This window comes from Crocodylus porosus, unplaced genomic scaffold, assembly GCF_001723895.1.
Source record: "Crocodylus porosus isolate Cpor-Errol unplaced genomic scaffold, CroPor_comp1, whole genome shotgun sequence".
Classification (NCBI taxonomy): domain Eukaryota; kingdom Metazoa; phylum Chordata; order Crocodylia; family Crocodylidae; genus Crocodylus; species Crocodylus porosus.
Window position 1 is genome coordinate 185,564,054 of NW_017728886.1, and position 27,018 is coordinate 185,591,071.

At 42.2% G+C, this 27,018-nt stretch overlaps 1 long non-coding RNA gene across 1 annotated transcript; it reads right to left on the reverse strand.

Moving 5' to 3' along the window:
• Positions 1 to 366: 366 nt before the first annotated feature.
• On the reverse strand, positions 367 to 26,000 carry LOC109324828. Its single transcript, XR_002105021.1, has 2 exons — positions 25,763 to 26,000; positions 367 to 1,559 (listed from the first exon to the last, which is right to left on the reverse strand). It is a non-coding gene; the product is annotated as an uncharacterized LOC109324828 (long non-coding RNA).
• Positions 26,001 to 27,018: the final 1,018 nt, after the last annotated feature.

The following is a 27,018-nucleotide window of genomic DNA, read 5'->3' on the forward strand; positions in this document are numbered from 1 at the left end:
ACCCACACAGATGGTGGAATCTTCAACCATGGAGATTTTTAAGACTCAGCTAGACAAAGCCTTGCCTGGGATGATGCAGTTGGGGCTGGTCCTGCTTTGAGCAGGGGGTTGGACTAGGTGACCTCCTGAGGTCCCTTCCAACCATTATTTTCTATGATTCTGGTTTACACAGACTCTATCTTCTGACTTCCAGTTCCCTGGGAATCTGGCCCTGGAACACTGCCTGAATATTGGATGATCTGCGCTGACCACTAATGCCCCAAATCCTACCAGCATTGCATTGACCCCCAGAGTCCTTCTAGGAATGAAGAAAGGATTGAAGAGCTATTCCCACCAAAATTAAATACTCAGAAGCACAAATGCAGATACAGTTTAATAGCAAATTTAATAAGATACATGACTAAACAGCACAGGTAGGTACATCAAACAAAATAAAATGTATTAAATGTGCATTCATCAAAAGACATAACAATCTTGTTAACACTTGAGAGAATTTTAAAATAGCTTATTTAAATCCTAAAGTATTAAAACTCTCTAACAGGTAGCTAGCTTGCAAGGGAAAAGGACTTTTCACCTGGGTTTTAAATTAAGATTTAAAAATGTGCTCAATATCTTATCTTATTTGCAAATGGGCTGTTCAGCAGGAATCATAGCTTAGGACTGAAGAGCAAAGATTCTGAGACGAACCCAGGTTTGTATTCTTCATTACTCAGCTTAACATCAAAAAAGCTTACTAAATAAAGCCCCTTAGAAAATGTTCCCAATAGGTTCTACTGTAAGTGATATACATATGGCTATTTTTATTCCCTATTTAAGCTATATCTTGTCCCAAACTAGATCTAACTGGCATAAACCTACTATCTACAATCTTTAACCTACTTCTATTGTTATTAAGACGCTTAGAATCTACAGCTGTTGCCACAGATTGTTGGTTTGTCTGTTTCAATTAAAAGTTTCATTCAATTCAACAAAGGGATTAAATAAACATAGATTTAAGTCTGCACTATGAATTATACTTCATGTTCCGATTTCCACAGCAATTCTAGGGTGTTTAGGTTTGTCAATTAAAATGTGGCTAACAAGGTGCCGATGTCCTATAAAATGACCTTTAAATTAAGCATGGGAACAGCTGAATAGTTTGATTAAATATAGGGTAGGCTGTAGGTCTTGTATAATTCTAGATATTGCTTTATAAAATTTACAAGCACTCATTTGAAATCTGTTTTTAACCTTGAGTGTCAATTTGGTTTTACTCTCATATTTCCTATGAAAAAAAATTTTATGTTGTCCTAAATATTTTATTTCATTTTTTGACAACTCCATTCAAGATATAATGACCTATTATAAACAAACTAATGTATTAAAACAGAAACAAACACTTTCTGCAGGTCTATCCCTGCACATTCATTGACATTGACATTCACATGGCTAAATAAACAGAAACTATGACCCTTATCTTCTGAACCACCTTCATTAGATCATTTGAAGATATCTGTATTGTCTTCTTCAAATCATAGTAGGAAAAGGGCTGGAAGGCAGAGTGGGGATTCTAGTCAGCTCTACAGTGAAGACCAAAGAAAGAGAAGATAATTTGGAATACAATGTTATTTTTTTTCTATTCAAATAGAGCTCCTTATTTAGCATTAGAAGAAACTGCTTCTCATTGAAATTCCTTACCATTCTTATAGAACTGTTAATGTATCCAAACCACCTCAAAAGCACACATTATTAATAATCACCAAATGTATACATTTAACACCTCTATTGAACAACTAACATCTTACATAAGATCACGCATCACAGCTTAGGAAACTGAAAATACTGAGTGAGTGTGAAAATAATTTTGTAAGCTAAAACTAAAGTTCTTTGGCTCAGGATGTTGCAACAGTGTTTGACATGCTGGAGCTATCACCAATCCAAAATACTTACTCATGCAGAAAGAAGAAAAGAATTAAAAATCATGAACAAAGGTCTTTAAGAGGCTAAGACTTTATTTATATTAGCTCATCCTCTATTTATTCCTCCTTGTAGTTTAGGAATGCAAGCAAACAAAGAGCTTATTTTAATTGTTTACTTGCTGGAGCCATGTTTACAGCTGCTGAGGCTTTGTGTAGCCTCTACAGGTAGTGTTGAAATATTGCTGAATAGAAGTGAAGGACTGGGGGTAGAATGAAGAAGTGCATTTCTACCTCTTACACGCTTTACTGTGTTAAATGTGAGGACAGTGGGTTAAGAAACCTTTGGTACGGGTAGGAAAATACAGTTCTAGTAGCTACACTTTGGTTTTCTTGCTTTTGTTGCTTTGTTACTTAATTCAGTGATAGACTATTCTCAATTTGTAGTCAAATACTAAAATTGAATATTTTTTTAAAGCAAATTCAGTTCATTTTCATGTCTCCAGCTGAAATAAAATCAAAAACAGAAGTGGGTTCTTGAATTTTTGTGTGTTGGGAAAATTGCTTGATTGCAAACTTTGGAAACAGATGTCTCATGAGGCACAGGATTAGTAAAAACACCAAGAGTCAGATTGTCACCCACATGCATTGTCAATTGTGCCTTCACCTTTTTGGATAGGCATGCTCTATTGGTGAGTGGGTTGTTCAATCCATACTCAAATCCCTGACCAGTATAATGAGATGTCAAACCTTGATGTCAATCAGTGTCTATCGTGATGTTGGTTTTGATGATGTAGATTCAAATCCAACATACATTAGTTGTAACCTATGTTCTTTAGATTGTAAGCACCTGATATCTTTTTTTTTTTTTATTGGAAGTGAACTACTGATCCACTTGACTAAAGAAAAATGCAGATTTGTTACTACATTGTTTGACAAGTATGTCTGCAAGTAGCATCTGAAATAATTCAGAGTGGATGGCTAATGGGCAATTTGAAGATACCCAGGAGTAAATAGCAAGTGCTTCATTACTAACACACATTTTTAGTGGCAGCTACTTAAGTTTTAAATTGATATATAAAATCTGGGTATAACTTGTAAATGAACCACAGAAAAGCATTTCCCCATTGAAAACAAATCACATATAATAAGCCTATTCTGGTTAGATATGAAGTATGGATAGCTCTTCCCTCAAGAGCTAAGAAACTGGTTTTATTTTCACCTCTACTCTGTGTTGTTCTCTAAATGAATTCCCATTCTATTGTGTTAGGTGACTTTTACAGACTACATTTTCTGGAAAATGAAATATAAACTTGTTGACTAATCTTTGTTAATCATAGCTGTAGTAAACAGGGTGAGATCCAGAATCATGCACATTCTGTTTCCATCATTATTATTCCCACATTTATTCCAAGAGATATACTGGTGGGACTTGACAGCAGGGAAATATTTCCTTAGTATGATTAAAGCCTATCTGTCTCTCTTAGTAACGTACATTTTTTTTCTCCTACTGCCAAGGAAAGCATGAGTGACTCTAAGCCTTTTATCAAAATCAGTAAGATTAGAGACATAGAAATATTTAATTTACATATACTAGTATAAAAAATATGGAATCTTTCTTTTCTAGAGTCTGGTGTGAAACATTTAATTTATAATCTGATCGGGTGACTGTCTAAGATATGTTCTGATGTACACATTAGGGCATGCTTAAAATTAATCAGCTTCTCATTTGCTGTCCATAGAAAAGTGACTTCTTGTTAAGCAAAATAGCACATCAGTGTTAGACAAAAACAGATATCAGTTCAATGTCAAAATGAATTTCACCTAAAAGAAAATAAATGGTTTTCAATATTCAAAATACTGTCATCTATAGTAAATATTAGCATGTTGCATGGAGTTATAAAGTGCAACATAAAGTGTCGCTTTCTGGTTTCTTCCTTATAAATCTATGATTTTTCAGAGTTTCTCTCTGAACAGAGAAATTAAAGAACTGACTTAATGGTTTTTCACTCAACAACACTGGATCATCTGGGTCCAAGTATGACTTGGTCCATAATGTACCCGAATGCAGCTCTGTTGAAATGAGTCTAAGGTTTTCAACCTGTAAAGAAGACGCCAGTGTACATGTGCATAGTTGTTAATCGAAATGGTGGGCTCTTGGAGGTGGAGAAGAGATGGCCAAACTATGGTAAAAGAACAAATGCACTTTACTGTGCATCAAAGACGTTAGCATCTCAAGAAACTTCATAGGAAAATAATGTGGAATTGTGGGAAAGAACACAATTTTGGGAAAGTTGGGAAAAATAATTCTGCACAGATAGGGCACAAGTGAACTACAGCTACTCTGTGACTCCCACATCCAAAGTGCTGTGAATTAAGTAAACAGAAACAATTAGTTTAAACTGTAATTTATAGATGGATGAGATATAGTAAAATAATGAGAATCTATTTGAATGCCAGCAAAATGGGTGATAGAACTAACTCCTGATCTGCTCAAATGTGTGCCTATACCGCTTGCACTGTGGCTAAGGATGCTATCAGACCTGCTGCTATTGAACTCTGAGGAGATGCAGAACTGCCATCTGTCTATTGCAGCTCCTGCTGTGGTTGGTGTTTTTCTACCATTGCAGCCTCTGAAATCAGCTTCTTATCTGAGACTTTCATTTTTCAATAAATTAAATATCTAGACCTCATGTTTGCTGAGAGAGAGCTTGAAAATATGAAACCTAACTCCTACTGTATCAATAAGAAAATGTTCTATTACAGACTGTTGGGAGTTCACCTAATCATTTTTGAAAGTTTGAGGTTGGCAAAGCTGGCTAGGAAGTGCATCAGAATAAAGATTCTTCAAAATCTCATCTATCTCCCCCTCCTTAAATTACTGTCCCAAATAATACCTGGTTCTTACAAAGCACTTTGCAACCTAACACTGAGCTAGTATAGGCATTTCTGGAGAGAAACTGAATAATAAAAAAGACAGGATTTTCCTTTTAAGGGTCTGTAAAACTCAGGGAAGCCACAGACAGAACTGGGGTCAAACCCCATAAGCACCTAAATCTCCCTAACTTCATTCAATCAGGTTTTTCACATCCTGTTACCACAAATAAACATCTCCCACAGTGTCTATAGTGCCAAAATTTCCCTCAACCTTGTTTTCTGAATGAAACTACTGCAAAGGGCAAGATAGTTTGAATCTACCAGAAGAGCACGTTTCAGCTACTATTTTTTCCTTTTCACAAACAGCATCTAGTTTCTAATGCTACCCTGGGCTTTTCAAAGCACATCCCTATTATTGAGAACTGGGGAATTACCTAATTCAGCACAGCTGGGCCTAGCCACACTTCCTGCAGCAGCAGGTTTCCTGTTAATCCTTTCACCCAGATCTTGTCTTTCCTATTCAGAGAGAAAGAGTTAACTGTTTCCATGCCAATCCCCTGATGGGAGCTATACCAGCAACTTGGTATAGAATGAAAAATTTACACCAGATGGATTACCTTCATTATACAATAGATAATTAATTTAGATGGCAAATTGTTTTAGCTCCCAGGTGAAGTACAAACACAAAAATTCATAAACTGGCTGGACACTTGACACTGATACTGAGTTTATGGCACATAATAATCTTCCTGACTCCTGAATTCTTTCCACACGTGAAAGGTGAGAATGAACCTCCTCCGTTTTGATAAATCCTGATCACCTAGTAATCAGTTTCTTTTCTTTTGCCAGTTGTTTGCCTGCTATCCCTGGCTGTTTCTCTTACCCACTCCTATAGCTGTTATTCTTATGTTGTGCTTGGCTTGTTCTGATCAGACTTTAAAGTTTTGGTTTCAGTCTCCTTAGAATTAGATAGGCTATCAAATGCATCTCAGCTATACAGTTGGTCCAGTAACGAAGAGGAGAACTCCTTGCCTCTCTCGTGTTGAGGCACCAATGAAGACTTTCATATGATTTTGAAACTCATCTAGACACCCTACCAGAAAACCAAAGGACAAGCCTTTTTGAGACTGTTCAAATTCTGTTTCAGAGTGGGATCTCCACTAGTGATGGGAAAAGAAGGAAAGAGAAGTTAAATATGGCTTGGGTGAAGCTCACACCACTAGTATAAGGCTTCATGGACAAAATTCCTGGCTTCATGGCTCCCATGTGCCAAATGAGTGGCACAGGGCCAGTCCATGGACCTGATCCTGTGGGCCTGATCCAAGGTGGAGTTGGCATGCTAGGCTGGCTGCAGGGGGACCCTATGTATCAAGTGGCCCTGTGCACCAGTGTAATCCAGCTTAGGGAGCTCACTGTGGGTCTGGACATTTGACAGTGGGGGAGTGGTGATAGTGTTAATTTCCACAGCTCTGGGAGCTACTATTAATGCTGCTACCCGTCCCCTGCAGTCAAATTTTCAGATCCAGGGAGAACTCCATAGGCCAAATGTTATGGCTCAGATTTTTCCTGCGAGCCAGAGGCTGAGCACCATTGCCTCATACCATTTGGAAATTTCCATTCGACATGTCTACTTATTTGTATTCACTTACAAAGAAAATTATGTTCATTAGCGAGATATACTAGTGCAGACTTTGTGTCTATGTTGAGCTCCGCTGATCACAGTGGCGTCTTTATACAGACCATGCTTTGAACTACTGGATCTGACTGCAGGACTTCATTTGCCCACAGAGTGTGTGCACCAAATCCAGTGAATCTGTTCATCAACATTTCTCTCTTCCAAGCACAGCCAGTAATTTTTATTTATAAAAACAAGATGCTTATAGAGATCTTTATTCATATTTATCATCACGGTTCTAATCACCCATCACCTATTTTTTTAAATTTTAAATGTATGTCTGTGAAAAACAAAATCCACTATATCTATTTTGAATTGTTCTCAATAATTCACTGAAATGACCCCACATCTATATACTTTTATACTTCCACTTAATTTTCCCTCAGAATACTCACCCAAGGCATGCTGATTTAAATAACACTGCTAGCTTCTGGCCTATTGGATAAGCATTTAATAGCTCTGCCTCTTTCCAATGTAGAGTACTCAGTTAATTAATATTTTGCTTCCGCAAGGTGGTAGAAGTGGGTAATTAATTACTGACTGTGTAACAGTCATAGTTTGGTAGTGATTACTTTTCTGTTTATCCAGGTAATGAAAAGATACCTCTGTTGTTCCCTCTTCATTTATAGTTTATTGGTTATTTTAAAAATGTCCACTTTTCTTATAAATCTCTTGGTAATGATCTGCATTTGTTTTTCTAGTCATGATGTCTTGTAAAGAGGTTTTAATTTAGTTAACCATGCCATTGTTTCCTCAATGCTCTTTATAACATTGACTTTGCAGAGCACTGATCTTTGTAGTTGAGTTTTACTGGGCAGCAGGGCACCCTAATGGCTAAAATCCAAAGCCAGACAGCTTGGAACAAACTAATCAAGCTATTTCTTGCTAGATGCTTAGAAAAGAAATACTGAATTGTGACTACAGAATTGAAAAGGTAGACTGAAACAAAAACTTTCAATGAGAATGACTCATCCTATACTGTCAATACTGGCATATTCCATGATGCTGCAAATTGTCAGAATAAAATAGTGAAAGAAAAGGACTTTTGTTGTTTCCTTCACATTGCTTGGGTTTTAACGGGCATTTGAATTTTAATTATCTTGTGGGAGGACATCTTTCACTTGATGCATTCATGCTTTTGCACTTGTAAGATTTAAAATTATTCCCTACAAACATGTAAAATAAAATTCTGCACTCAGTTATCATATATTTACAGTCTCTTTAGGTAAACTTTATGCTCTTCATAAAGAGAAATGAAGAAATGCATAATACTGTAGGACCCAATTAAATGGAAAAGCCTTGAATGGATGACATTATTAGACCCATGGGCATGATTCTCCTCTCACCAAATTTACACAAGTGAAACTCCCTTGACTTCAGTGGTGTTGCTCCAATTTCCATCAATGTCAGAGATAATTCACATCAAAAGCATATGTAATGCAGTGTTGATTCTCGTACTTGGAAAAATAACTTTATTTTCCAGATTATAAATGGAGTCTAGTCCCATTCCTGCTGTGTAAAAGTGACTAAGAAGAATTAGCAGCCACCTCTCTTGACTCCTCTGACTGGGCTTTCCTTACATATTAAACAAAGAAGGATACAGTTCCAAAGAAGGATCCAAAGAAGGATGCAAGGGCTTTAATTTCTTAGCATGATATCAGAGATGAATTGTCCAGTTAATTAACTTGTGTTTTTTTACTTGAAAAATATACAAAAAGAATAAGGAATCGATGGTAGGTGAAAGAAGAAAATTATTGTTGTCCCTCAGAGATATTCGTTAATGTACTCCTTAGATATCATGACTGAAAATAGCATTTGAAAAAATCACCAGAAGGAACTTGATTTATTTAATGGAAACAGAGATGTCAGATTAAAGGAGGTAACATAAAGGAAACCTCTCTTATATATGTGTTTTACATACTATTTGGCTTTGTATACAAATGCATATGTGGATCCAGGATTTTTAAAAGGAGGGGGCAGAAGCAGCAACCAGCATTGCAGGAGAGACTGCACGCCCCAGTCCCAGCCTTCTCCACCCCTAGGATAGGCTAAGTGTGACACAAGGTCAGAAGCTGGCATCTTTTCTTAAGTCTCCAAAGCAATTAAGAATCCTATCCCCCACTTTCAAGACCAAGTGTGTAATCAGTGTCATGTCCCCTCCACTCCCCTTCCATACCCCACTCTCACTTCCCCTTCTTACGCCTCTATGTGTGGGGAAACCTGCTCATTGCTACTGATGTCCTAACAACTCCTGTCCTGCTCCAGCTGGGGATGTGGAAAGTGGCTGCATGGAGAGCTGGGCTCAGCTAGACACAGCAGCAGAGGTCATGACAGCAGAGGACCATTTCTCCTTATCCCTGCACCCACATTCAGGCTCAGTGAACATCTGGGGGTTGTGGGGTGGGACTGGGTAGGGTGGAGGAACTTACTCGCTGCTGCTGTCCTTGACTGTGCTTGGCTCCCCACACAGCCCAGCTGGAGAGGAACAGGAGTAGCTCTGAAGCCCCACCCAAGGATCAGCTAGGGACAGTGGGAGCAATGGCAACAGCAGTGGGAGAGGGGGAATTGGAGGGGAGTGAAGATGCCACTAAGCACAGAGGGGAAGGCAGGGGGACCCAAGACAGCTGGAATTCTGATCTGCTTTGGACCTTTAAAAAAGTGCCTGGTTGCAGCTCCCTCACTTTGGTCCAAAATGTGTGGTGCAACCATGCCACTGCCCTCTTTCTGGATGTCCCTCTGTATAAATATTTATAGTATTCTATATTTTTTACTTTTAAGTGATTTCAGTCACAGTGTTTCTGCAAAGCACAAGCACATTCACACTTCGCTCCTCATTACTCAGGACAAACGGCTAATGGGGCAATTTGTCCTTGAAAGACAGAAATGTCCTTGGTTTCAAGATCTATTCCAGCAGGCTTTATAACATAATATTTTATTCAAGTAATTTTAAACTGCAGTCGCCTTTACTGCATGAAGAAGTCACTAGTTAACAAAATTAGTGAAAATGAGAGCAATGAGCATATATGCCCTTCAGGGATAAGGCCCCATCAGGAGTATGAAAGAGAGATTCCCTTCCCAAAGGCATTTCCTGGAGTTTACCTGACTGTCAAGATTGTTGGAAATAGAGAGTGCTTACAGAAGTTGTAAACAGCAACTCGATCACTCTGTAACTTTTTGCACTTTACACACAGTGCTTAAAGTTATAGTGCCATTGAAACCTAACACATGTACAGCTTCTGTGCATGGGGGCTCGATGCCTCCATTCACTGACAGAAGCCAGGTGGCAGGGGGCACTGTCGCCTGCTTTGTAAGCTGGCCAGGGCTCCAGAAGCCCCCGGCTGGCTGTTAGTGTGGGCAGGGTTTTTTTGGGGGGTTCTTTGTCCCCAAAGCTGATACCAGCAGGCACTACAAACCCTTTCCCTAGGGGAGTACCCAGCTAGGGCACCTTCAGCCCTGATTGGTGGGTCAATCACTCCCCTGCCAACACAGAGGTAGCCAGCCAGCCAGCCAGCCGGGCAATCTCCATGAACTCTCTGTCTCTTCCCTGTGGCAGAATAGAGGCATGATACTTAAATCTCACAGGGAATTGTATAGAAGTTCCCTAAGGTGTTCTAATTTAGAGCACCTTTATTTACTACATGATTTAACAAGGGCTATTTTTTTGTATGATCAGCCATTTTAAAAGCACTCTACAGCCATGCCCGTGTGTTATGCCATGGCTGCAGAGTGTGTTCAGGCTCCAGATCACACAAAATATCTCATTTCTGTCTGTACCCAGAGACTGTAAATTTAGCTTCCAGTAAAAAATCCAGCAAGGTGCTCTTTGCTAGAAAATATTTGCAAGAAAACCTAGACATGGTTTTACTTTGATATTAATTTTGATTTAAAAAAAACAACACCATAGCTAGTTTGGTCATGGATTGCATTTAATCTAGACCACTGACATTTTAAGAATATTTGGGGTTGGGAAGGGAGTTTAGACAAAATTTGGGGGTTTGGCCTGTTTCTAAAAAACATTAAACCATCTGTTGGTTTAGTTAGTCTAGATGAAAACATCTCCCAGCATTACCCTGCACCCTAGCCTACATGCTGCTGAATTAGGAAGTAAATGGCAGCTAATCTTTGATTCTTTCAACTGATGGAAGTACAAATATATTTACAGGTGATGCGTTTTGATTATGTGCCTAATTTTAGATTGGGAAAAAAGCAAAAAAGTGAAACAAGATGTATTCACAAGCTATGTTAAAGGTAATAAGAATAATAACATGGTTTTGTGTTAGTCCTAGTCCTACCAGTGCTATCAAACTAGGGCTATCAAAATGGTACTCAGGGTAAGTAGAGCAGTTACCTAAAAACTAAAAAGTTCCTTGGCATAGCTGTAGGCCTATGGAAAAGTTATATTTAAATGTGTTTTCATGTTTGTTTCAGAGGACAAAAATAGCCTTATCTATGCCCATCATCAGGTCCAAGGATGGGATAAGGAAGGTGCAGCAACAACCCCATTTGGATGTGCTGTTTATACACAGTGAGTTCTGAGTTCATCAGCTGAGCATTACAAACTCTGGCTAGAGCTACTGATTTTACACAGCTCCAGAGGTTAAGGGGTGAATGCCACTGCTGTTCATCCCCTCCTTTCCCCTGTTCTGTAAAGCCATGCCAAACAGTGGCTCCAGCCAGAACTTGAAACAATCAGCTGATGGGTTCATACTTAGTGGTAAGTTCAGAGTTCACTGCACTTGCACAGCACAGCCAAAGCGGGTTTGGCCACTCCCTGAATCTTCCTTAGTTAGGCTTCCTTACAATCTCCCTTTATCTACCATGATCATTTGGCACATATTGGAATCAGTCTACCAGGCCTTTAAGAAAACTCATTCAAAAGTTTAGATGGCTAGTAATTAGATTTGACAGGTAACTCTTAGATTTATTGTGAAGAAAAAGTAAAAGCTGTTACTATCAGTATCTCCACTTAAGGTACACAGGGAAAGGCATTAATTACTGGTCAAAGTAGATCAGGGCTCCTTTGAAAATGTTCTCTTTAGTGACTCAACAAAGGCTGAAATGACATGATGTGGGCACTAAGGTGCATGGTTGATAGTCCAGCGGTCACAAGTTTGAAGCTATAGCAGAAGCACTGATGGCATAGCCTGTTGGATTCCAACTAATTTGTGAATTCTGCTAGATACCTTGTCACAAGGACACGAAAAAGGAAGCTGCTCAATGCATAAAAAGCTGAACAATTCACAAAGAAGTTTGTGAAGATATTGTTATATTGAAATGCTACTGGACTGCTTAAATCACTGGTCAGCAGCCTTTTAAGGCTGTGGGCTCATTGACCCAGGTGGGGCCAGAGGTTGGGAGGGTAGGGGAAGGGCAGACATTAGGATCCAGTTGCCACTGTTGCTTTCCCCTGACCCCCAGCATGGGGAAAACACCTACTGCTGTCACTTCTATGTAGGAGCATGTGGAAAACACCTGCTACCTCCCCTTTTCCTTGGCATCATGCAGTGACACTGAAACCTCATGTCCATGGGCCAGGTTGTAGACCCCAGGTTTAAATTGTGAGTGACAACATTTTATTCTCTGCAGTGGATTGGAAAAAATTGCCTTTGATTAGACATCTTAAATCTGATGAAAAAAAAATATAAATGGGATGAGAATTCTTTGTTTCAAAATTAAGTTTGAGAGAAAGTTGGAAAGATTTAAGAGCTCAACACCATGGAAAAGGAATAGTATGGGCAGCTTCACAACCTTTTATTTATTAGACTTTTCTCTGTTTTGGACCTTTAAAAATCTGGACTGACACATGAAGCCTATGTGATACCTGAATCCAATAAGCAACTCAATCTTTTCTTTACCACAACAACACAATACTGGGAGAAATCTAATCAAAGTTGTCACCCATTTTATTGAAAGGCAAAACTTTCTGGTTTTCTGCTATCTAGTAACAGCTTACATGACAGTGTGTTTGCAATAAATCACAGCAAAGAATTTAAATGAGGACTTAACTGAGTAAATATTGGAAACTGAGGAAACAAACCCAGCCATCTACTTTCTCTTGATCCTATGACATGTTCATAATTTGCTAACTAAAATATCCTAGCTAAATACCACATCTAGTATAAAGCTGTTGCTTTTCCAGCTAAAGTTTCTCTTTGAAAACTTAAATTTGGTTTGCTCCCCAGCAAGAATTCTCAGGCTTGCTTGATCATACAATGCCCAATTTTCGAAACTGAACTCTTATTTTGGACAATCTCAATAGCTGGCTTCCCCCAAGTTGACACTATTAAGTACTTTGGAAATAGTCCTCGTTCAATGAATGGCAGCTGCTTAGGGTATTATCACTGTGAAAAGATATTCAGTATTGATTTTCACACAGTTTTCCCCTACCACTGATTTCTTGTATTTGCTACAGCTCTGAACAAAATTGCTCAAATAGTCATCAAGCTGCATACTAAATATCATGTTACTATGAAGATATAATGCATCTGTTATGAAGGGGAAGAGGTAAGTTGACCTCCACATGAGAAGGGGAAAGTGAAAGGTTTATAAATTACTAGGAGTGGTTCAAGGTCAAATCAGTATCATGATGTCAGGAGATTTCAGAAGCCCTTTCATAGGAGTGAGGCAAGAAAGAATATATGGTGAATTTCTTGAGGCCTCTTACTACTAAAAATGGAATGAGGAATAAATCTTTGGAAGAAAGTTACTGCTGTCAAAATTACTAGCAATTTCTAGCCTGTTTTATCAACATTTTTCCATCAGTGATAGGTGCTATGGGAAAGCAAGATTGATCTTGTTAACCCAAGACTCCTTCTGAAGCAGGCCTTGAAACATGAGAATGGTAATTAACTCCCCACAGTGCTGTTTTTATTAACTATAACTAATAATTCCAGTTGGGGTTTTGGCAGGACGTGTCTATTTTAAGTATGAGCATCACTTACTCAGTAGCACTTAGAAGCACTTGGAGGTTTGTCAAAGTAATATTTCATTTCAGAAAAATTGAGTCATCTACCACATATACAGTACATTTTTCTAAGAATTACGCAAGTGGCCTTGGAAAAAAGTAGACTATCTAGGTTTTATAAGCATCAGTGAAGGAAGCAGATTAACACAACACAACAACTTTGAAAATAATATTCTTTTGTTTTCTGAAAGTAGCAACTAATTTCAGGCTAATTCATGGACACTTATAGCATCATGAACTAGGAATTCCTAGTTAATCAGGGACTGCTGCTATAAGGCTGTCACTAAGAGATGTATGCACTCTGTCCAGTACTGCACCCTGAAAAGCGGAAGAAGTTTTGTTTTGGTTTTTTACTGCTGCCAGCATGTGCATTGAGAAGTCATTTAAACACCAATTTTCGACAGGACAGAAAGAAATGGCAGGTCCCTCCCCTCCCACTCCTCTTCCCCACCCATGGTACCTTTGGCTGATACTGCTGTGCCATGTGCTGATGCTTTGCCCTTCCTATTCCCAGAGGCAGAGCTGCTGCACAGTGCAGATGGAAGACAGATGACAAAGGGTGAGGTACCCCACAGCTTCATGGCACCTACTTCCATTAGCCAGTCCCTAGGGCTTATGCCCCACTCCCCACCCATCATTACACTATTAGTTAGAGTGGCCATGGACACATCCCCAGAATACCCCTTGGTGAGAAGCAGGACGACCACCCCCCTTATCCAATCAGTGGTGAGGGGTGGGTCTGCCTCAGCCAATCAGCAGTGAGGAGTGAAGCCACTAGGCCACTTTGCCAATTGGCAGCAAGGGGCAGGGTCACCACAAAAAGGCCACCTCCCTCCCTCCCTCCTTTCCTTCTACCACCCTGGCTGCCTCACAACCCAGCACCTTGTGGCTATGCAATGCCCTATATCTAGGCACAGGCAATAGAATCTGGAGGACAAATGATTGACATGTATTTCCATCAACAAACTGAAGAACAGGACTTTTGCAGTCTGTTCCTCATTCAGAAAACAACAGCAGACAATGGGTTTAAAAACAAGAAAGTCCATTACAAAACAGAACCAATAGCTTACTACTGTTGTCACTAGAGGAACTGTTTAACATAACTTTTTACCTTAAAATGTAGGGATCCACATAGTCAAATTGCAGTCACATAAAGTGAGTGGGAGAGGAAAAGAAACCAAAGCTAACAAAGTACAAAAGACAGGAATGAAAGAACTAATGCAGAGAGTAAGCATTATTAATTGTAATTTCTTAATTGTAAGTTATAGTATACTTGGTATATTTGACTTTTAGCTTGTTGAAAAGGCAGTATCACATTTAAGGCCTAATTTCATAACAGCAATTAAGCTCTTGATTAGCATTAAGCAGGTACCTTAGCAACACTGGTATTAGTGGAAAATATTATGCATATAGGCGATGCGTAGGTGAGAAGCGCTGGCAGCACATCTGGTTTTGCCAGCAACACCTCCAGTTTTGCTCCTGGCATTCATGGACTGAACCCAACTCACAGCCCCAAGTTGGCAACTGGCCATGGTGCCTCGCCTAGACTAAATAGACAGCAGTTGCCCACGGTCTCAGGGCGCTGATGGAAACACAGGACTAAATCTGGAACTTCAAAGTTCGGCATGTCACACCGAGGCATACACCTTTCCACTCCAGAGCTGGCTACATGTCCAATTAGTTCTGGAGCCCATGGCAGCTTCCAAGTGTCATGGTAGAAAAAAAAAATCTTCCCACCCCTCTACAGGGGGAGCATTGGTCCTAGACCCAGGATGAACTTCACAGCTTTCTGACTTAGTACACAGCAGCCAAAACCCTAGAACAGAGAGCTGGGTCATGTGCCAAAATTTTTTACAGCCCTGGCAGACACCAGGACCACACTCACATGCAGAGGTTTGCCCCTACTTTGTTTGGTTCTGAGGACCATGGCAGCTTCCATGTGCCCAGGTGGAAAAGAAATTCCTGAACACAGAGGAGCACAGGAACACACCCAGGGTTCAATATGCAGCTCTATGGCCTGAGAAACAGCACAGCCCTGCTAAAATCACACAGGTGCCATGCCAAGGTCTCAACTTTCTGCCTGGGAGCCTTGCCACTACGCCGGTCCAGGGACCAAGGCAGCTTTCAAGTGTCCTGGGGGCAAAAAAGGGGGACCTAAAGCTTGAACTAACACCTCTACAATCCCCAACGGACATCCCCCACCACTAAACCACACAAGTCAGCTGACAGCCTAGCCACATCAGACTGGCTTCCCCAGCAGCACACCCAAAAAAAAAAAAAGGAAACCTTTGACAGATGGGCCAGTGCCCTGCCACAAGTGGCCATTCGCAGGCACAAAGTTCTTCTTCCCGCCTGCCACCATCATGCCCCGCCCAGGACATACAAGAAACGCCTCCAGGGCTGCAGGCTTCTTTGCGCTCAGGCACCAATAGTCTCGGCTGCCCTAAATTTCAAAAACAATCAAAAAGTCCCATTCTTCCCCCAAGAGTTCCCCTTCCTCACACACCCTCCCAGTGTTCCAATGGAAGCAAGGGCCTAAATTTGGGCCTTGGCGTGGCATGCCGAACCCCGAAAGGGGTTCTGGCATGGAGCCTTGCCACTACTCCCTTTGGTTCTGGGGACCATGGCAGCTTCCATATGTCCAGGCGGAAAAAAATTCCCGGCCCACAGTGGGGTTCAGGAACACACCCAGGTTTTAACTTGCAGCTCTATGGCCCCAGAAACAGCACAGCCCTGCTAAATCACACAGGTGCCATGCCAAGGTCTCAACTTTCCGCCCGGGAGCCTTGCCACTACGATGGTCCTGGGGCCAAGGCAGCTTCCATTTGTCCTGGGGGAAAAAAAATTTCTGCACCCAGGGTCCTGGGCCATGCAACAGTCCACCAGAGGCAGTATTAGACATCCTTCTTTCTCCTTTCATAATACACAGCCTCATAGACCCATCAAAAGCCTCTAGGGATTCTGGGTGTCTTTGTGCGTTGGCCGCATGTCTCCCAGTTTCCCCTTTTTGCTGCCTGCACACTGCCTTCACCACAGGCCCACTTTCATTCAGATGTTTTTCCAACACCCCCCCCCCCAGCATATAAAAAAGAACCTCCAGGAAGAAGGACAACAAGAAGTCCTTTTTGAAGTAAGTTGGGAGCATAAAGAGGGCACAAGGCCATGTAGGGTCCCTGCAAGATGTAAACTGTAATCTTGTGGCTACACAAGACAATAAAGCTGATATTTTAACAGTTTCTTTACCTCTTTTTTCTTGAAGAGGGACTGGGACATCCCACCTACCAGCAGTAGGGACAAGCTTGGGGATAGCTCTGTCAGGCCTTCAGTTAGTGCAGATGTAGTTAAGGATGTTCTGGAAGGGCTAGAGATTTTCAAATCTGTCGGTCCATATGCCCTCCACCCAAGGGTGTTGAGGGAGCTAGTAGGGGTCATCGCAGAGCCCTTGGCCCAGCTGTATGACCATTCTTGGTCATTTGGCCAGGTGCTGGGCAATTGCAAACTGGCTAATGTGGTCCCAATATTCAAGAAAGTGAGGAAGGACGACCCAAGTAACTGTAGGCCTGTAAGTCTCACCTCCGTGCTCGGGAAGACCTTAGAGAGAATCATCAAGGAGCACATCTGTGCGGGGCCTGCAGGGGAGATCATGCTCAGGGGCAATCAGCATGGGCTCATCAAGGGCAGGTCCTGCCTGACCAACCTGATTGCCTTTTGTGGCAAAGTAACTAAGTCTTTGGATGATGATGTCACCATGGATGTAGTCTTTCTAGACTTTAAGAAGGCCTTTGACACTGTCTCTCACCCCATCCTCATCAATAAGTGACTGTGGCATTGATGCCTGCACAGTTGGATGGGTAAGAAATTGGCTGATGGGGCAGTCCCAGGAAGTAGCAGTGGATGGGTTGTACTCCAGCTGGCGAGATGTGAGCAGTGGGGTACCCCAGGGCTTGGTCTTCAGGCCCGCACTGTTTAACATCTTTATCAGCAACTTGGATGAGGGGCTGGAAAGCACGCTGTCCAAGTTTGCTGATGACACTAAGATGTGGGGCAAGGTGGACACACTTGAAGGGAGAGAGAGTCTGCAAATAGATTTAGACAGACTACGAAAGTGGGCAGATGAGAATAGGATGGGGTTCAACGTAGACAAATGCAGGGTGCTGCACCTTGGGAGAAGGAATCCACAGCATACATACAGGTTGGGGAGTTGCCCTCTTGAAAGCACAGAGGCGGAACGGGATCTTGGAGTCAATGACTCCAAGATGAACATGAGCCACCAGTGCCAGACCGCAGCCAGCAAGGCCAGCCATACCTTGTCATGCATCCAAAGGTGCATTTCAAGCCAGTCCAGAGAGGTGATACTCCCCCTCTATGTGACTTTGGTCAGCCCGCAGTTGAAGTACTGTGTCCAATATAGGGCACCGCACTTCAAAAAGGGATGTGGCCAGTCTGGACAGGGTTCAGAGGAAGGCCACCCACTTGGTGAGAGGGCAGCAGGACAGGCCCTACAAGGAGAGACTGAGGGTCCTGAACCTGTTGAGCCTCTACAAGAGGAGACTGAGGGGGAACCTGGTGGCTGCCTACAAACTCATCAGGGGAGATCAGCAGCAAATAGGTAGAGCACTTTTCTCCCCAGCACCACCTGGGGTGACTAGGAACAATGGTAATAAGCTGATGGAGAATAGGTTTAGGTTAAAGATTAGAAGGCAATATTTTACTGTTAGGGTGGCCAAAATCTGGAACCAACTTCCCAAGGAAGTGGTCCTCACCCTTACCTTGGGCAAATTCAAGAGGAGGTTGGATGATCCCCTGTCTGGGATTTTGTGAACCCAGCATTCATTCCTGCCTGTGGCAGGGAGTCAGGCTAGATGATCTGTTCAGGTCCTTTCTGACCCTAGCTACTATGAAACGATGTGTTACCATGAAAAAAAAATTCTTGCCACCCCTGTACAGTGGGAGATTTGGGCCCAGCCCCAGGTTTAAGCTTACTAACTTCTAGCTGTGTACCCAGCTGCCAAACTCCTAAGCCAGAGAGGTAGGCCAAGTGCCAAAGCTTTCCATTTTCCCTGCCTACACCAGGATCACACTCACATGCAGACATTTGCCCAACACCACCCCATGCTAAAACAAACAAACAAAACACTTGACAGATGTTCCTGTGCCCTGTTGGGGGTATGGGGAGGCATGTGCTCCCTATGAGGTTGACACTTGCCAGCTGGGGAGTGGGGAGCACTGTCCAGTGCTCCCCTGAGACATGCCAGTTGGACTTTCAGATTTGCCAGTGGTACTTCCTACCAGTCTGTGATCTGCCACTGGTGCCCCCCTCCCACCCCGAGTTAGGAGGCACCAGTCATCCATTCTTATGTGCTTGGCTGATCAAAGATGGATTTAAACATTTTCTGAATTCTAGCATATAACTCTGCATATCTTGCTTAACAATTCCTTCATTATCCATATGTTACTATTTATATTAAAGTGATGCCCATAACATGCAAGATACTTCAGAACATATAGGAAGAGAGAAAGTGTCTTAAAGGATTACAACACGAAACAAATTTCACTCTACAGGAAGGGAGAAAGTCTTGCTTAAAGAGACTACCATTTTTAACAACCTTAACCCTTGTAAAATTAAGAACAATAAAGCAAAAGAAGAAAATATACAAGTAATGATGCTTAATACAATGTTTTGTTCTATTGCTTAATTCCTTCCAGATTCCTTTTAAAATTGTTTGTTATGAAAAAGGGTAAATTAAGTATTATACTGAATAGACTTTCAAGAACTATTCAGTGCAGGTCCCTCCTAACACTACCAACTATGAAACTAAGTCCCATGAAGATAATGGGATCACAAGGAATAGGATGCTCCCTGATATGAGTAAAAGGTATCACTTTTCAAAAGTACCCTTTATCTATCCATCCATAGTTCCTGAGCTTAGTATTGCCAACCCCAAGAATTCAAAGGCTGTTAGTCAAAGTTCATCTAACAAATAAATCAAGCTATTTTGAACATTGATATGTCGGAGATTCTTTTTATTTGCCTTCTATTTTTCAAAACTTTAAAGTTTGAGTCTTTTAGCCTTTTTTCCTGACCACAAGGGCCAACAGCTAACTTTAAACTTTATTTTTAAAATGCAAGCAAATATTCTAATATACTGACATGACTCTGAGAGCTGGCACTTTAGGGAAAAAAATCCCAGAAATATTACAAAGCTCATGGTAAAAGCATAAAAATTGCAATGTTCTGTCCCAACCCTTAGCCCTGCAATTAAATACTTTTAATGTTATGTACATTAATAGCTTAGTGAGGAAAATGGATGTACTTACACATACAACCTATGAGTGTGTGTTTGTAGGATCAGGACTCTAATAAATATCATATGTCATTGCTTCAACATTTGCTTACAAGACTCACTAGAATGGCAGTCTGGATTAAAAACACATTTCAGCACATAGCTCATACTAAATTCTTTCTGGAGTCTATCTTCTTTCTTCTTTTTCTGTCTTTGCCACATCTTTATTTTACTCAACTGCCCCCCTGATTCAACCTTGAGTCCAGGCTTAACGTACCTCTTGGGAAACAAGATGTTTCTGCCAAGAATTCTTTATGTAAAAATCCCCTTTCCTAGCTCAGAGTCTCTTAACAAATCATTTCTTCTCAGCTGGAGTGTTATCTACTTTGGCTGAGAAGAGATTTGGAAAAAGAGGTGTGAAAGAAAAGCAACTCTGTTTCATGTGGGATAGTATCATCTGTCAGGCACATTGCTACTCTGTAGCTGGAATGGTAGTTGCAGTCTGCTTCTTGGTGTTTCGGTCTCTTCAGCTTTCCACTTGGCTTCCTCATAAGAAAGAGATTTCATTAATATAGCTTTCCTGCTTACTCCGACTTCTCCCTTTAAGTCTCATTCTTTCCATTGAGACTCGGCCTTTCAGCACTTGTAGGGACCTTTGCCTACACAACTTTGCATGTGAGTTCTTAGAGCAAAAAGCATCTTCATAGTATAGGTAAATACTGTACATATGTTAGATGTGCAAATATGATGCACAGGATAAACCCAATGATTTTAGATAAGAGTTCATAATAGTACAGATGATCCCATACCATGCATTTTGAACAATCTAAATTACATGATTTTCTGTAAGTGGCCTAGCCACTTCATGTTGTAGCAAGTAGTATTCATGTTCACCCATTGGAGTGGGAATGGGGTGTGGGTGCAAAGGCTGCCTGCACTGAATGATGCCTCCAGGTTGGGGGTACTCCTGCATGCCTCCCAGTATGTCCCATGGTGTCCCTGGCCTGCCAAACACTGCCAAGTGTGCCCAAGTGCCCAGGCAACCCCTGATTGCCTACCGGGCATAGGCAAACATGCCCTCACAACCCCTCTCCTCCAGTACTCCCTGTAACTGGCCAAAGAAAGCCTTGCAGCACCCAAGGTGTCCATGGTCTAGGTATCTGCCAGCAGTGGCCAAGCCATAGAAGTCACAGGTTTGCCTCCATGCAGGCTGAGTCCTTATGTTCTGTCCCATCACCCCAATCCATCAGAGGTGAACTGCCTGCACTAGCTCCTGCTCAGGAGTTGGGAGGGAAAGACGGGGTTCATGCTATGGTTGGTCTGGGTGGCAGGGTGCCTGGCTCTAGCCATTGAGATGTGGTATGTGGAAGCCAGAGTCAGGTTCCATGGGGTTCCCTGGCTGGGTGTGTGGGAGCCAGAGTTGGGCTCCATGGGCCTGGGCCTGAGCGTAGGGGTTCTCCTGGGCTCAGTGTCAGGTGTGTGTGTACATCATGGGGTGCTTCAAGATAGGGTGTGGGGGCACAGCACAGGGACATGGGTAACCAGGTCTTGGGACTCATATGGGGGACATACATGTCTCCCTTCTCCCCCACCCCACTGCCTACCTGTAGCTGACAGATGGCTGGAGGCAGGAGGCATGGTTGGAGAGAGGGTCTGAACTGACTCGGATCTGGGAGAGCTCAGGGTTGGGGCCTGCTGTGCACTCAGCCAGGGCAGCCAAGCACTGGTTGAATGCTAGTGCACTTCCCTGTGATGGAAAGTTGCAGTCAGGTACTGTGAAGGAGGCCGGGAGAGTGAAGGACAATGATTTAACTTGACTCAATAGGGGATCTTGTACAGAAGATCAATTCACCACCCTAACCTAAATCAATTAGATTCGACTGAACACCGAACCAGGTTTATCTTAGGCTGGGTCTGCAATTTTAGACCAGTCTATTGGTGCTGAATACTGTAAAGTTACAGGTTTAGATCAATATCTGGTCACTTAGGCTGGTTTATGTATAATGCCTGTGTCTGGATATATATAATGTTAAACAACTCTAACCTGTTGTGGTCTTTCTGAGTCCTTTCAAATAGAAAGATGGCTGCATTATTTTCCCATCATCAAAAAATGAGTGAAAACTAGGAGCTGATATTTTCTGAGAAGTGCCTTGAGTGTAAAGAGGGGTGCCCTGAGCCTAAAAAGGTTAAGAACCACTGCTTTAGAAATGTGCACAGGGAGCTCTAGCAGCATAAATATAAGTCCAAGAGATCACAGGAAGTTATACTTCAGTAGCACAAAATATTAGAACAAATCTCCCGGGATGATTTTGATTGGGATTCGGTTTCCAATGTCTTATATGCAGGTCATATTCATGAAATCTACCTCACCAAAAGTATTTTCATGAAGAAATATACTTTAGGCACATGCACTCTTAAGTTCAGCCTACAGTTATTTGGAATGCAGCACTGATAGTTTTCATGGGCCCCTACAAATATACATGAATAAATATATATGATACATCAGATTAGTGCATTCTGTCAAATACTTGTGCCAGCAGATTTTTTTTTTCCTAGCATGATGCCCAACAAATCTTTTGAGGTATAAAACCTTGAATAAAAGTACAACTTTAAATTAGTTGTGACAGTCAAAAAAAAAAAAAAAAAATCAAAAAGGGCCTAGAAGAAAAAGATGCCTTAAAGTACTTGACCCCATCATAATAATTTCAAAGGCTGTCATATGAAACACCAGAAAAAGCTCAGAAATATTATCTACCAAATCTCATGTAAATCCTACTGTGTTGAACAGAGAAACATCTCACATTGTCCATTCTTTTAAAAAGAACTTCAGAAAAGTCAGATGAAATAATTTACTGTTCTACAGGTTATGAGAGGAAAACATCAGAGATTCAGTAATTAGATACTCTATTTGCTCAAATCTAAGATGACCTGAAATTTAAGATGATGCAACAATAATTAGCTTTTATATATGGAAAAGTGTATAAACTAGTTATACTTTCCCATGAATAGAATTTAATTATTAGAGGATTATCTTGAATTCATCCCCCTCCCACTGCCACAACAAGGAAAATAGTAGGAGTAGGGGTGGGAGTGTAAGAGGAAGCCAGAGGCTCCTGTTACTTTAAGGAATGATGCAGCACATTAAGCTGGTTGTGTGGGGGCTAGCAGCTAGAGAGCAGGCTATCTGCTAGGAAGCTAGCTGCCAGAAAGCAGGCAGACTAGTAGCCATGCAGATAGGGGTTACCCCTTAGGGTGGAACTATTCCAGGACCTAGCTGCATATTAGTAAGCTACACTGGGGTAGGCATGTAGGCATCCCAGAAACATAGAGCCACAAGTAGATTAGCTAAGCTGCAGCAGAGAAAGGCAGGCAGGTCATCAGACCAAAATGGAAACCCCTGTGTATGTGACTGGAGGGCTAACTGATAGGAAGCATAGGGCTTTGGGATGCACATAAGACCACTGAGACCAGACAGTAGGTCAATCTGGTCCTACAGGAAGGGATCAGGAGACAGCCCGGAAGGCCCCCAAGCCGCCCAAGACAGCCAAGCTGACAGGCCTCCTTGGGAGGTAGGATTTGTGGGAACATTGGCCCAGATTAGGGAAGATTTTTAGGTTGCAAGGCAGCTTGCTTACTTTATGTTGTATTTATATTCAGAGTAAGAACTTGAGGACCAGCTTGTGGCTACAGAGGAGGTCTGGAGACCATTTGGGGGTGCCTTATGGGGCACTTAGAAGCTGAAAGCCTAGCCATGGGTCAGGGAGTCTGGGCCTGGGATTAGTTTAGTGGAAGCACCCCAGCTTGGAGTTATAGGCCTAGGATGCTGAAGGTTGGGAAAGGACCACAGCCATTGTGCGATGGCCAGGGGCCAGGGAACAGAAAGCTGGAGTTAGAGAGGGCTTAATATGAGGGGTTAGCATGGAGGGTCAGGTACCCAGAGCAAAGAGAGAGTCTTGCCAGGCCAAGGGCCTGGTGAGTTGACTGGAGAGTGACAGATCGACCAGGGCCCTGGTGGACATCTTAAGGTACCATCTGCAAGGCATGGGCATGGCTGTAGGGGCAGAAGGAGGCCATGTAAGGCAACTGGTGCCCCTGGAGCATGGATGGGGCCAAGAAGACCTCCACTTAAACCCCACTTCTGTCCCTCAAGCCCTACTGGGCATGGAAGGGACCCTCTAGCCAAAACAAAAACAAAACAAACAGATGAGGGATCATTCTGGGACCTGGGGCAGTTTCCCTCCTATAATCAAGGCATGGCAGAGAAAAGAGAAAGGTATCCTGAGGAGCTAGAGTGGGGCAGGAGCCACATGGCCACTAGAGGGCCCAGTACTGCTAGAGGGCATCAGGCTGCAGGGGGGGGGTCACATGGCCCCCTTGCCCTCAGCTGCCCCCCCAACTTCTTCCCCCTGTAGACCTCCTGCCCCACCCCCACTGGCCCCTCTGCCACCCCCAGCTCCCCACAGTTTCTGCCCCTCCCCCCACTCTCCACAATCTCTGCCTACACACAGACTTAGTTCATCTAAAATTAATCATTTTGACTTGTTGCAAACTGCCACAAATTTCAGTACAGGTATTCCATAAACACACTTTTGAGTACCACTTTTGTATACTTATGCATAGTACAAATTATGCATGATATTCCTCCAGGGCCAAAATATTCATGATTTACTATATAGTTCATTGTGTTGGGCCCCAGCAGAGTCAACATCATTTCGAGCCATGGTGACTCCACAGCCTAGCACTGCTTAGTATGTGTGTATCTTCCAGACCGCCCCCATAAAGGATCTATGTCCTAATTAGCCCTCTCTTGCAACTAGAACCAGGTGTTTTGTCATTGTCCTGGGACCCTCCAAAAATTTATATGGAGATGAGGTATGTGGCTGTCATAGAGGGCAGAGCCACACTGGTCACATGTGATGGCTTAAGAGAGAGGGTGGTAAAGAAACAGGAATCACTGGGAATGGGAAATGAAGACACTGCTCAGTTGTGGAAGTGAAGAGGAATGTGAAATGTATTTGAGTTGAAAAAGAGAGTCAGCACTGAGGGAGTCCGAGCACAATGAGCATTTCATCTTATTTAGATAGGCTGTACTAACCTATCTTTGCGGTAGGTTCTCATCAGTATGTTTGTGCCATGTGGGCCATATGTTTTATGGACATGATTAGTGTGGGCTGCATTTAAGCAACTTCAGTTAGTTTCCATGACTGAGCACTTGCTGCTTCTAGCAGCAGTTTAATGAGAGGCAGTGTAAGGGAGTTTTCCTGTATGTGAATATGAGAAGACTCTGATGTATATAATTGACTCTGCCTGCAAGCTTAATTGCTACTGACACCCATCTGGAGGTCAACAGGAGCTTTATAAATGGGTATACTGCCCAGCATACCGCCCTTTAGAAATGAATATCAAAATCTCCTCAACAAACTTTCATGCATATCTTAGAGTGAGAGATTTATTTATTTATTTATTTTGTGGATAAAGTTCCAGGTGAGCTCCTCATATTAAAAATACATTGGCATTTCATAATGAATACATTAAAAAATCCTTCAAAAATGCTTCAGATATTTTAAAAGATATCAAAGCTTTGGTTATTTTTTGGATCCTTTTCAACCTATGAGTGACAACAATTCTACATTTATGCTGGTTCACAAAGGAAAAAATCCTTTGAAAGTCTCTCTATAAACTTGGTTACTTCAGTGCTAGGCCTGATATTATTCCTACTAGGCTGATAAAAACACTTTGTGCTGAGATCAGAAACATGGTATAGTGGCACAAAGAAAGGGAGAATCTATTAGAAAGAGAGCATGAACCTAGTCTGCCACTAGCCCTAATAAATGGAGTCATTTTTAAACCTTACCTATCAAACACCAAGGAAAAATGAAGAATTCTCAGATGTCCTTATAGCTCGTACTGACAATCTTTTCGCCTCATTACAAAATGTATTATTCTAACACATAAAAGCCTCTAGTAAGTGGCTAATTACCAGTGCTTGATTGTAGTGAAGTGCAAGTGAAGAGCAAACAGTAAAAATGCAGGAAAAATGCTATTCAAAAATGAAATGACTGAGTACCTCCAATGAATTCAGTAGCACCACAGCTTTTGATGGGCTCCAGATTGCTTCCAGCAGTTCCATGGTATCTCTAGTGGTTTTCAAAAACTGAGAGAGATTCAGGTTAATCATTTCCGTATAAGTAACAAGGCATATATATCCTCTTCTTGGCTCAGCTCCATTTTTAATGTGCCATGCTAGTGTGACAAAAGAAGGATTGAGAGCAGCCTTAATAGGCCAGGAAAGAATCACTCAATGGCATAGTGCAGGCAATGATCTTTGCCATCTGCTTCAGGCCCATCCAGGGTACTTAGGGTAGGAGTGGGCCTGCTGAAGAGTGGTGTGCTGTGGCAATACTGAGCCTGGGACCAACCCCACTGGTGCAAGTTACATCCTGGCTGCTTTAACTTAGGTTGGGCAGTGTGAGGGGAGGTCAAGTCCTTCCACACACAGGAAAACAAGGGCCATAAGAGAGCTAAGAGCTACTGTAACAGGATGGCTTCTTAGGAGTCACTGTCCTCCCCCATCATGGCCCCTTTACCATGCCAAGTTGCCTAAAGGGCATCCTCCATTTTCACCCACCACGTCTTTGATGTTATATATGTATTATAGGGAGGCTGCCTTTCCATCTTTTTTGGCCATGGTTTCCTGTTGTACACTAGCTTGTTCTATATTGGGTGTTTCTGTGGCTGCCCCCCCATGCTGCGGCGTCACAGTCGCTGCCCCCCCCCTGCGCTGCAGCTGGGGTCCTCACTCTGCCATGCGTCCCCTATGAGGTCTCCTCCATCCCCTTATAGCCTCACTGAAGCCAGTGGTCTAACGGCAAATAAAACACAAGTCCCCAGGCTATAATAAGCTCAAGCTGCTCAGCTATAACAACATTTAAGCCACCCCAAGTGTTCTCCAACTCTCACCAGTTGAACTGCTCATGCATTCAGGCCTCTTTTCTTTCCTCACTGAAACAGAACTCTTTCTTCCTTGGCTGCCAGCAGGGGACTGCCTGCTGACCTCCAGCCTGTGATCTATTCAGAAGCCAGGCCCTGCCCCTTCTGGTATGCTGATCAGGCAGGTGTGGGTCATTAGCTCCCTCTGGTTACCCTAGCAACCTGCACCTGGGTGTTATATCTCTTGCTCCACAAGTAGCAGACACCTTAGTGCCCTGCTACAGCTACCTTATTGCCACTACCTTAAGCCCCTACCTAAAAAACTATGTAGAAATTAAGGCTGTAAAGGTTCTGGTTCCAAAAAAAGAAACAAATTACTGTACCATTGCTCGG